The sequence below is a fragment of the Schistocerca serialis genome, chromosome 3, assembly GCF_023864345.2.
Source record: "Schistocerca serialis cubense isolate TAMUIC-IGC-003099 chromosome 3, iqSchSeri2.2, whole genome shotgun sequence".
NCBI classification, from domain to species: domain Eukaryota; kingdom Metazoa; phylum Arthropoda; class Insecta; order Orthoptera; family Acrididae; genus Schistocerca; species Schistocerca serialis.
In genome coordinates, this window is record NC_064640.1 from 862553926 (window position 1) to 862566500 (window position 12575).

Genomic DNA, 12575 nt, shown 5'->3' on the forward strand with positions numbered 1-12575 from the left:
TGCCGAAACTGACATGGAGGAAGACCAACAGCAGGGTTATAAATAGCAACCATGAGGGGGCGATGAACTGTGAAAATTGTTATGGTCCTGCATTTGATGTCTGTGCAGAAATATTTTACAGCTTCATACACTGCAAGCAATTCTCTGTCAAACGCTGATCATTTAGCCGTAGATAGTTTTCTGGGAAAAAAGAACAAAATGGTTGTGTTGTGTCGCCAACGTACTGTTGGAGGACAACATCGATTGTAAAACTGCTCGCATCCACTGTAATAGAGATGCGGGCATCTAGCAAAGGGTGGGCTAGAGTGACAGCATGTTCTAATGCTGATTTAAGATCTTCAAAAGCTCTCACCATATTGTTACGTAGAAGAAGGTGTAATTAGATGAATGATGAACACTAACTTCACTTAACGAAGGTTTATTCAGCACTTGCACATAAAATGAACACGAAGCGAACTGCCTCTGGCCAGAACACATACAGTATATATGCAGTTACAGAACATTCGAGTACAATGATTGTTGACATTTTTGGATACTTCTAGAATTTACTCGAACTGAATACAGAAATTAAAACTCTTCAGTCCAGGTGAGTTTTGAACTCATGACCCTCCACGCAACAGTTTAGTATCATAACCACCACACTACGGTCCTACTCAGCTTCTTCTGCAATATTGTTCCCTCCTTAACGAGCAATGTCTCGGTGTTATGTCCTCCTAGTCCGGGAATTAGTCATCAGTCCTGCATTCTCTGACTACTGATGACTGATTTTCGCCCTGGGGGTTTTCTTCGTAGAACTTCTTTTGCCGCTACGCTCTTCATCACATTTCCAGCTGCTGTCTGTCACTGGAGCTTCGAATTTACTCTGGGTTGCAGGATCCTTGTAGGGCTTCATTCGAAGGACGTGGACCATATCTCTGATCTTTCGTCGTCTTTTGTTGGGGTCTAAATCTTCAAATTCATAAGTAACATCAGACAACTGTCTTACAACCTTATAAGGTCCAAAGTAGCGCCTGAGGAGCTTCTCAGAGAGACCAACCTTCCGAACAGGAGTGAAGATCCAGACGAGGTCGCCGGCCGAAGTGGCCGTGCGGTTAAAGGCGCTGCAGTCTGGAACCGCAAGACCGCTACGGTCGCAGGTTCGAATCCTGCCTCGGGCATGGATGTTTATGATGTCCTTAGGTTGGTTAGGTTTAACTAGTTCTAAGTTCTAGGGGACTAATGACCTCAGCAGTTGAGTCCCATAGTGCTCAGAGCCATTTGAACCAGACGAGGTCACCAGGCTGGTAGACAACAGGGCGGTGGCTCGCGTCTTACCTTCGGCGATCGTTTTCTTGAGCCTGCAGCGTGCGGAGTCGAGCTAACTGCTGAGCTTCCTCAGCTCTGGTTAACACCTAGCCGATGTAGCCGTCGTCCACGTCATCAGGATGTAACAGAAACACAGTGTCCATCGTCGTAGTCACCTCACACCCATGCACCAGGAAAAATGGCGTAAATCCTGTGGTGTCTTGTTTGGCGTTGTTGTAGGCAAACGTCACGAAAGGTAGCACCTCATCCCAGTTGCTTTGCTCAACACTGACGAACATTGATAGCATGTCGGCCAAGGTCTTATTAAGGCGTTCAGTAAGCCTGTTACCTTGCGGATGGTAGGCATGTGATGAGTAATGTTGCACCGACGGTTTATCTCTGTCACAAGATTCGATTGAAAAACTTTCCCTCGATCCGTAATTAACGACCTTGGGGCACCGTGTTTTAATACAATGAATTTGGCTACCTCGGATGCTTTGGCTGTTTTCACGGCTTTTGTAATGGCATAGCGTGTCAGATAATCAGTGCAAACAATAATCCATCTATTGCCACACACAGACGTTGGAAATCGTCCGAGGAGGTTAATCCCAACACGCTGGAAAGGCGTTTCAGCTGGTGGAATTGGTATGAGTTGGCCAGGTGGTTTCTGAGGAACTACCTTTCTCCTCTGGCACTCTTGACAGTGCGACACATAGTGACGGACATTCCTAAATAAACCTGGCCAGAAAAATCTCTTGCGGATTCTATCGTATGTCTTGATAAATACTAAATGTCTGGCCTCAGGTGTGTCATGAAATTTCTGTAGAACATCTAAGTGCATGTGTTTAGGAATCACTGGTAACAACCTCTTTCCAAACGGATCAAAGTTTTCTTGCAAAGTAATCCATTAACTACCTTTAATGGCCCTTTCACATCCTCTGAGCGATTTAACGCAAGCATAATTTGAGATATCTTGGCGTCCTTCTTCTGCTCAGCAGAGAGATCCTGGAGTGCAGCGAGACAGTCACTATCCTCATCAAAGTCGTGATGGTCTTGCACAAGGTTTCTTGAGAGACAGCTGGCATCTTAGTGTTTTCTTCCACTTTTGTACACTATGGTAATGTCATACTCTTGAAGACATAGTGCTCACCTGGTGAGTCGTCCTGTTGGATCCTTAAGACCTGTCAACCAACAAACTGAATGATGGTCTGTAACAACTGTGGATGGTCTTCCATAGAGATACTGTTGAAATTTGCACGTGGCCCAGATCACAGAAAGACATTCTCTTTCTGTAGTTGAGTAGTTTCTCTCGGCTTTTGTAAGTGACCTGTATGCATAGGGTATAACCTTCTCTTTTCCATCCGAAATTTGCACCAGAACAGAACCAATCCCATACCCGCTGGCATCTGTGTGTAGTTCTGTAGGTGTTCCCTCATCATACAAAGTACAGGGTCAGTCGTCAGATCTTTTCGCAGCACATTGAAAGAATCTTGTTGAGCACCACCCCAGATAAATTGAGCATCAGCTCTTAACAACTCTTGGAGTGGTCTGGCTTTGATACTAAAGTCTTTGATAAGACAAGGGTAATAATAACATAATCCGAGGAAGCACCTCACATCTCTAATACTTTTAGGAATAGGAAATTCCGTTATAGATCTCACCTTTTCTGGGTCTGGTCGCACAAGTTTGTTTGACACAAGGTGTCGAAGTATGTTGATTTCTTTTGCTCCAAAGAGACACTTTCTTGGGTTAAGTTTCAGTCCACCTTGTTGGAGACACTTAAGAACGGCCCCTAGTCTTTTTACGTGTTCATCAAATGTCTCTGAGAACACTATAATGTCATCTAAATAACAAAGACACATCGTCCACGTCAGGTGCCTTAGAAGATTATCCATCAACCGTTCAAAAGTTGCTGGTGCATGACACATACCAAACGGCATTGCCTTATACTCGTACAGGCCCTCAGGGATGATGAATGCAGTTTTTTCACGGTCAGCCTCATCTACTTAGATTTGTCAGTATCCCGATTACATGTCCATGGTTGAGAAAAACTTAGCTCCCTTCAGACAATCTAGTCTATCGTCAATTCGTGGAAGAGGGTAAACGTCCTTTTTAGTTATCTTATTAAGCTTCCTGTAATCAACACAAAAGCGCCAACTGCCATCGTTCTTCCTAAAGAGGACCACTGGTGACGTCCATGGGCTCTGCGAAGGCTGAATGATGTCATTCTTCATCATTTTCTCTACCTCGTCGCGAATTATTCGATGTTCTCTTGCTGTCACACGGTATGCTCTCTGGCTTATTGGTTGATGGTCTCCAGTGCTAATCCGGTGCTTCACTGTCGATTTGTCTAATTTGCTCTTCACCTGTGGACTGAAGCTTTCAGATAACTCTTGAAGATTGGCAAGTAGCTTCTCCTGTTGTCGCATAGTGAGATCTGGTGATAGTAGAGCTAGAAGATCTTGTCTCGTAGTGGTAGCGCTAATTTCGCCCACAGACTCGGTATCAGAGGTTTCTATGACGTTCAGCTGTTCTTCAGTTAACAGCTCAGCATTTGCTACGCACATGCGTCTTGGAAGGATCTGCAGTTCTCGGCGACAGTCAACTATCCACAATTCACCGAATCCGTTCTTAAACGAGACGACAGAGGCTGGGATGACCAAGTTATTCTTCAGAGGTATGCTTCTCGTACATTTCACTACAAGATCCGTGGATTGATGCATGGCATGAAACGTTACAGTTACCTGTCTAGCGCTGACTGCAGGAATGATCACTTCATCCAGCACACATAGTCTCCACACACTAGGATGCGCATCTTCCTGTCCACAGTATCTCATCTCATCTAGCATAATCTTCTAGGGACCACAATCTATGATTGCCTGAGAAGCTTTCAAAAAGTCCCATCCGAGAATGACGTCATGACTACACTCTTGTAAGACGATGAATTGTAAGGGCTGTGCATGGCCACTTTTACCCACACAAATGGTACATTTTCCTACAGGTTTTACATATTTCCCATTAGCCACCTTCAGCAGAGATGTTTTGCTGTCGACGAATACGGTTTTCTGCAACTGGCGGCGGTACTTCTCTGAAATGACTGAATATGATGGTCCAGAGTCCACAAGAGCTTCGGCTGGTCGGCCACCCATGAGGATATCGACGTAGTTTCCTAGATTTTTTTGTAGTGATTGACGGCGGAGTATTTTTCTCTTCGGTGGCCTCACCTCCAAGGAAGGACGCACCCTTTAGTTTTCCAGGTTGCGGCGGCTAGGTGATAGGCTGGAGCTTTTAAACGGCGATGGAGACGTTGATCGGAGTGTTGGAGAGCGTCCTCTCCAGCAGCTAGCTTGCGGCGATGGTGACCTACGTCGTCCTGCATCCACATCTTCTTGTTCATCTTCGTCGTCCCGGAGTTGGCGTCGGCTAAGATCAGTTTGCTGTCTTTTAGCGTGGGCGTCATCAAATATCCGCCACCTTTCTCGACAATAGCGCACCCCATGTCCCGGTCGTCCACAGTGGAAACATACTGGTTGGTTAGCCTGGGTCCTGCAGACGTGTCTTTCTTAGTGCCCAAACAGGTTCCTCATGTGGCATTGTAGGAACGTAACTCCGCCTGGGTCTCGACATTGTCGCCATTTTCAAGAAAAATGAACGAGAGATTGGGTTCAATGTCTGTTCCAGTTCCTCCCTTATGACCTCTTGAAGTGTCTCGGTTTTTTGCTCGCCGCGCAATCCAAGTGCCTTCTGAACTTCCTCTCTCACTATCTGACGAAGAACACTTGTGAAATCAGTTGCTTCCTCCATCACAGACATCGATACGACATTTGGAAGCCGTTCAAACTTCTTGCGTGTAATTCTTTTCTGATGCATTGTCTCGGTATACTGGCACTATTTTATGAAGTCATCTGCTGTCGAAACTTCCTTCAGGAGTAGGGCTCGATACGTGTCCTCAGCAACACCCTTCATGCGATGTGCCACCTTGTTTTCCTCCTTCATTCTAGGATCCACTATTTCACACAGCTCCAAGACATCTTGAATTAGGATGCTGTTGTTTCTCCTGGACGCTGTGCCCTGCACTTTAATTTATCTTCAGCCTTGCACTTCTGTCATTGTGTGTCGCCAAAATACTTGTGCAGTTCCGCCTGGAATACTTCCCAGCTTGTGAACTTCTCCTCGTTGTCCTCATACCATCGCTTGGCAGTACCCTCCAAGTAGAAAAATACGTTAGCTAAACACACAGTGTCATTCCATTTGTTAAATTTGTCTATACGCTCATATACCTTCAACCACTTGTTTGGATCTTAGCCATCGTCACCAGAGTACCCGGAAGGATGTCTCATGTGGTGGCACACAGTTGCTGTCATCGTAACGTCCTCTTCTTCTTCTGCCTCCGATAGATTGCGATCTGTCGAATATGGCTCTAACTCGCGTTTCTCGCGACGTAAACGGCCGCTCTGTCGTGGCCTGATAGGAGTCACTGTGTCGTCGATAATGTGCGGTATCACAAGTTCCGATACCCAGCGTCTCCATCATAATAATGTCACGTAGAAGAAGGTGTAATTAGATGAATGACGAACACGAACTTCACTTAACGAAGGTTTATTCAGCACTTGCACATACAAGAGCACGGAACGAACTGCCTCTGACCAGAACACATACAGTATATATACAGCTACAGAACATTTCAGTACCATGATTCTTGACATTTTTGGATACTTCTAGAATGTACTCAAACCGAATATACAAATTAATATTTTACAGCCCAGGTGAGTTTTGAACTCACGATCCTCCATGCAACAGTTTAGTATCATAACCACTACACCACAGTGCTACTCAGCTTCTGCCGCGATAATACTGTCAGACCACGGTACCCGGCAATTGCCAGGAGAGCTTCTGTAAAGTTTGGAAGGTAGGAGACGAGATACTGGCAGAAGTAAAGCTGTGAGTACCGGGCGTGAGTCGTGCTTCGGTAGCTCAGATGGTAGAGCACTTGCCCGCGAAAGGCGAAGGTCCCGAGCTCGAGTCTCGGTCGGGCACACAGTTTTAATCTGCCAGGCAGTTTCATATCAGCGCACACTCCACTGCAGAGTGAAAATCTCATTCTGCCAGAAGTTTGTTTACCATCCAATGTGTCAGTCAGACGGGCTTGAATGGTTGCCGCCATCGGTAGGTTATGACGGTAGAAATTGATGGTTCCTAAACATTGGCGTAATCGTGAAACACCACTGGGAGAGGTAGATCACATATGCAGTCAACCTGCTCCTGAGGAGGAGGAGAAGGAGGAGGAGGAGAAGGTGTGCCCCAGAAAAGTGACAGCAGTGCATCTAAGTTGTGGCTTGTCATTATTGATCTCGACTTTACGGCGTTTTAGTAGGCCCTGTATCATAGCCAGGTGCAGATCATGTTCTCTGTCAGAGGAGGAAAAAATGAGTATATCTTCGAGGTATGAATATGGGCAGTTAAACAGAAGTGACTCTATAAAACGTTGCCAAGTTTGGGCCACGTTTTTGAGACCATCAGGCATATAACAAAACTCGTAGAGGCTGAAGGGTGTGATCAAAACTGTCTTTGGCATGTCACTCTGTTCCATGGGTATCTGCAAATATGACTTGCGGAAGTCCAAGACACTGAAGATGTGCGCTACGCTAAGTATTTGTGCGAAGACTTGTATGTGAAGTGTAGGATAATTGTCTAATACAGTCCGTGTATTGAGGTGGTAATAGCCGCTGCAGAGGCACATTGTGCCATTTTTTTGGGAACTAAATGTATGGGCAAAGACCAGTTACTGTCCAACGGACGGACAATACTTGCCAACAGAAGTTCCTCCACTGTGACCTTAGCAAGGTGTAGTTTATGTGGCGGTAGTTGGCGCGCTTTATGACACACTGGTGGCCCATCTGTTGTGACAATGTTGTGTGTCATTCCATTCGTGATAGCGTTCATCTGGGCTGACGAACTCGCTCGGGGGCCGTCACGAACAGGAATCAGTAGCACACAAGAGTCACTAACCTGATGTGCCGGCGGAGCTGTCCACAGTGGTGGCATCAAAGTTCCACGAGGTGCATAACTGGTTTCGGGAGACAGTGGCGTCAAATTTCCATGCAGTGCATCGCCGGTGTTGGGAGCGGTGGTGTTGACAGGCATTGTACGAGGCATCGTGCCTCGGTGAGGGCTTGCATAGCTAAAGATAAGGCGCGGTTCAGTTTGGCGTTGAAAGTGCGGAGATTGTCGACTGCAGAGTACTTGGATTGAATCTGGGTAATGGAAGCTGCGTGGCTGTCCGCCAGTAAAAAGCAATCACTGAGGGCTGTGTCAAAATCGTTGGGAAGCTGTGGGGGAGGGGGAGCTGAGGAGGCGACTGAACACAAATATAAGTAGGCAAGGTGTGGCGCAATAATGCGGCAGACTGGAGGTCCGGAGACAGACCAAAGTGAAGAAGGAAGTCAGTGCCTAATACTGGGTTTAGATTAGATTAGATTATTTTTTCGTTCCATAGATCCGTGCTGAGGCACATCCCGTGGATGTGGAACATGTCATTCTTATTTTTTTTAATTTTTTTTAAAGCTGAAATAACAATACTAATAATATGAATATATACATACATAATTTGTTTCTATTAAAAAATTCGTCAATGGAATAGAAGGAGTTGGCCACCAGTAAGTCTTTCAGGCTCCTTTTAAACTGATCTTTATTTGTAACTAAATGTTTTATGTTTGCTGGCAAATTATTGAAGATGAGTGTTCCTGAGTAGTGGACCCCTTTTCGAACTAAAGTAAGTGCTTTTAAGTCCTTGTGCAGATCATTTTTGTTCCTGGTATTGTATGTATGAACTGAGCTGTTTGTTGGAAAAAGAGATATATTATTTAGGACAATTTTCATTAAGGAGTAAATATACTGAGAGGCAGTAGTTAGTATACCCAGTTCTTTGAAGAGGTTTCTACAGGACGTCTGTGAATTTACTCCACAAATAATACGTATTACACGCTTTTGGACTCTGAAATCTTTTGTTTGACTTGAAGAGTTACCCCAAAATATTATACCATATGACATTATGGAATGAAAGTAGGCAAAATATGCAAGCTTTTTCATTTTTATGTAGCCTATGTCTGCTAACATTCGAATTGCAAATACAGATTTGTTAAGGCGTGTATGCAGTTCTGTGGTGTGCTCCTCCCAACTGAATTTATTATCAAGTTGTAGTCCAAGGAATTTAAGACTGTCAACCTCTTCTATCTGCTCTTCTTCAGACTTTATGCATATGCTGGGTGGAAACCTCTTACAGGTTCTGAATTGCATATAGTGAGTCTTTTCGAAGTTTAATGTCAGTGAGTTGGCTTTAAGCCATTTATTAATATCCATGAAAATATAATTGGCAGATCTTTCTAGAACTAAACTCGACATACTATTTAGTACAATACTTGTGTCATCTGCGAACAAAACGAACTCAGCTTCTGGCAGTGTAACTGATGAGAGATCATTAATGTACACAAGAAAAAGCAATGGCCCTAAGATGGATCCTTGTGGGACACCACATGTAATTTCTTCCCATTCTGATGATGACTGATTACTTAATTCACATGTCCCTTGCACTGACACCCTTTGATTCCTGTTAGCGAGGTATGACTTGAACCATTTTGCAGCACTGCCCGTGACACCATAGAATTCTAATTTATTTAAAAGGATGTTGTGGTTCACACAATTGAATGCCTTTGGCAAATCACAGAAAATACCTGCTGCTTGTAACTTGTTATTTAATGAATTTAGTACATTTTCACTGTAGGTGTAAGTAGCCTTCTCGATATCAGAACCCTTCAGAAATCCAAACTGTGTTCTTGATAATATGTTATTTGTGGTCAGATGGCTGAGAAGCTGCCTGTACATTATTTTTTCCGAAATTTTTGAGAATGCTGGCAAAAGTGAAATCGGTATGTAGTTTGATGGTATCTTTGTATCCCTTTTCTTTAATAGAGGCTTAACATCTGCATATGCATGGGTACACAAGTAACTTAGAATTGTACTAAACTCACAAGCCAATGTCAGCCACGTAGAAGGACCAAGTGAAACGTTTGCCAGGTATGAGTTCAATATGTATCTTGGCAAAACTGTCGACACAAAGTGACGATTTTTTTGCTGCTCAAAGAAACAGTTTGGCTGGTGTCATGTCTGTTACAGTAAATGCTAACATCTGCTTCAGTGCCAACGAGAAAATACTGGCGTGAACCTAAATCAAAAGGCGTACAGACGACCTTGTGAGTTGGAGGATCTGACGGAATGCAATGTCTGTGGGCGCCCTTCCATATACCCACGAGCCGTTGCACCCATTCTGGCCCACATGTGGTGTTTGGGAACGCGAGTGGTGACCTCGTAAGTGGAGTCGAGCCACCATATGCGTGAGTCAGCAGTACTTGTCCCACCAGCCGAAGCGCCAGGAGAGGGGAAGGCGGGGATGGTAGGCACTAGCCCGGTTGGGGTGGGGAGAGGCTGGCGCTGAACCAGTGGCAATTCCCATTCTTGGCCACTAGGTGGCTGCTGTTCCATGTGCTGTCTGCAATAGGCATGCCCCTGACATTGGAAGTATAGTCACAGTATACGAACCTCGGCAGTATTAGGCGCGGTGCTATGCGGAGGGGGATGGCGGTGCTGGATAATGGCATATGCCTGGTCTGCCAGCCATAGTTTATCCTCGAGTGATGCTGCAGCATGCAGAAGCAAATGTAATTGTAGTTCTTGCAGCAGCTTCACCAACCGCACTGCCCAGAGCGTTTCGTTCAACAAGATCTTGGTAGTGACCTGCTCACAAAAGCTGGGAGGGGGTTCTGTAACCTAAGGTCTCATCATAAATGATGTTGTGAATAGTATCAGTTGGTGGACAAGAAAGGCATTCGATGAGTAGTGCACACACAGTGACATGTTTGTTGCTCTTGAGTGGGTTCAGCTACAAGTCACTGATAAGGTCGGGCGGTCATGCAGTTGGTTCACTAAACACACAAAACGAGTGCCATCACCCACAATGCTGTGCATGTCCAACATGTTATCCACCAAGGTAAATCACATCACTGGGTTGTCCAGTTGTAATGACAGAAGCTTTGGAAAACGACCTGGGGCCAGAGTTTGCAGGGATGTAGGAGAGGCACAAATCATGCAGGGATCCTGCACAGTGTTCATTGACACAAACTGCACCTTGGTCACAGGTAATGTAGTGCATTGAATTGCAGGCATGGAAGGATTGATGGCTAATGCAGACAAAATCTCGAGTACAGGCGCCAAATCATGATAGAGCACCGAGTAACAAGGCAGAACCATGGCAGGTGCATCGCCCGAGGTGTACGCAGGTTGGCAGAATGGATAGGCATATACACGGCCCGGCACGGTTGATGCGAGTGTCCCTTCAACCAGCGCAGAGGGGAGACACATTAAACGACAGACCACTCTCAGGAGAAGGCAGCCAAGAATGTGGTCCCCGAAACTGGACAGCCATGTGGTCGACGTTGGAGTGTGGTAGAAACTTGGGTGTGAAGAATCCAGAATCTTGTGTTGGAGAAGCATCCTGTCAACCATAGAATGCCGTAGAAGGCTTCCGCCCCAGTGTGGTGTGCTGTCGGAGGTTAGGTTTGATGAAGCAAACACTAGAGACACAACCATTTCTGGTGTATTAGTAGCACACAGGGTAAAGCATTGAGATGCCCAGTCGAAGATCTGTTCTGCGGTCAAGGTGTTCTGTCCTGCACTGCCAGAAAAACTGGAGGTTGCAACATTGTCTATTGGCACAAAACCAGTGATACACAGCGAGCAAATGCAACGTGTTTTTATGACTCACAGTCACAAGTGTGGGTTTTCTAGCTATACTGACTGACCGCACACAGAAAACTCCAACTGATTATGACTGGGCACTTTTATTATGGCTTGTATAATTACACCAAACACAGGAAAAACAGTACAGACAAGAATAACTGAAACATCTCCACCAGAGTTCTAAGCACACACAGTCCAAAGAACACCAAGTTTGAAGACAATTTACTCTGCACTTGGCAGGTGGCAGTTACTGGCGGTTGATGGTCGCCTCACACACATGCAGCCAAATTACAAATATGTCTAACTGACAAAGGGTTTAAAAATTTTCATACAATGAACAAAAATCTCAGTACATAGTGATATACCATGTATTCATATTGTTTCACACACACAAACACACTTACACACATGCACACATTCACCCCACTGTAACTGTGAGACATCTGGACCATGATGACAGTTCCACTTTTGTCTTGTGTTATTGCATCTGTCTGAAAAACTAAGTCAACATCCCTTCCCATGTGAAAAAGATGTTGAGCTCATTAAAATGGAAAGAGTTTATATTATCCATCAAAGATCATGGGCATAAGACTTAACAGTTAGATGCAATATGTGTTGACTGTATACTGCACCTTTGCAGAGATAGTTATTATTTATTTACATTGGTTTTTTATCAATCCTTTCTTTGTACCATTTGAATAATACTTGCATGTCTATATGTATTATTTATAAACTATGAGGCAGAGTTGCTGGCCAATGCTTACCTGCAGGAGGTAAAATTCTTATTACTGCCATTTATTTACTACTTGTTACTGTGTCACCTGAGGCTCATGTCTTTTCATTGCCACATGAATTATATCGTGACCAAGGTCCTCCAGTCTGGGCCAACAACCTAAGCTGGATTCTGGTGATAGTGCGTGCCTTTAACTGTCACCAAATAACATCTGGGTCATTCACAGCAGACAACAGCACAGACACTGCTTTACAATCAAAGCAGTTGATTATCTGATTCTAGTATTCTGAAAAATCTGCATTCATAATTCTCACACATATTAAATTGAATTCCAGTTCATCAAAATCTTTGAAAATACTGATGTCACTGTCCCAGATTTCAGAACTATTAGTACCTTCCCCAGGGAAAAGACATGGATAGGTTGCGGAATGTTACTCAGACATCAGGAGGAGAGAGACCTACTTGCAGATGAGACAAGAGTAGGGAAAGATGAATTGGGGAAGCATCAGAGAGAGCAGGAGAAGATGAAATGATGGATGGCTAATGTGAAAATTCACCAAACCTGTGTGAGCAAAGGTGAAAGTGCACCAAAGAAGGCAAACATAGTCTTTCTGTAGAAAAAGGCACAGGTATCATGTTCTGGGTTTCTCATGATGTAGTGCTCACAGACTACTTTCACTGAGCAAGAGTGTGTGTTATGTCTGGGTGAACTGAAGGATGATATTCAGGCTAAATGTACAAATCTTACAAAGAAGAAGTACATTGG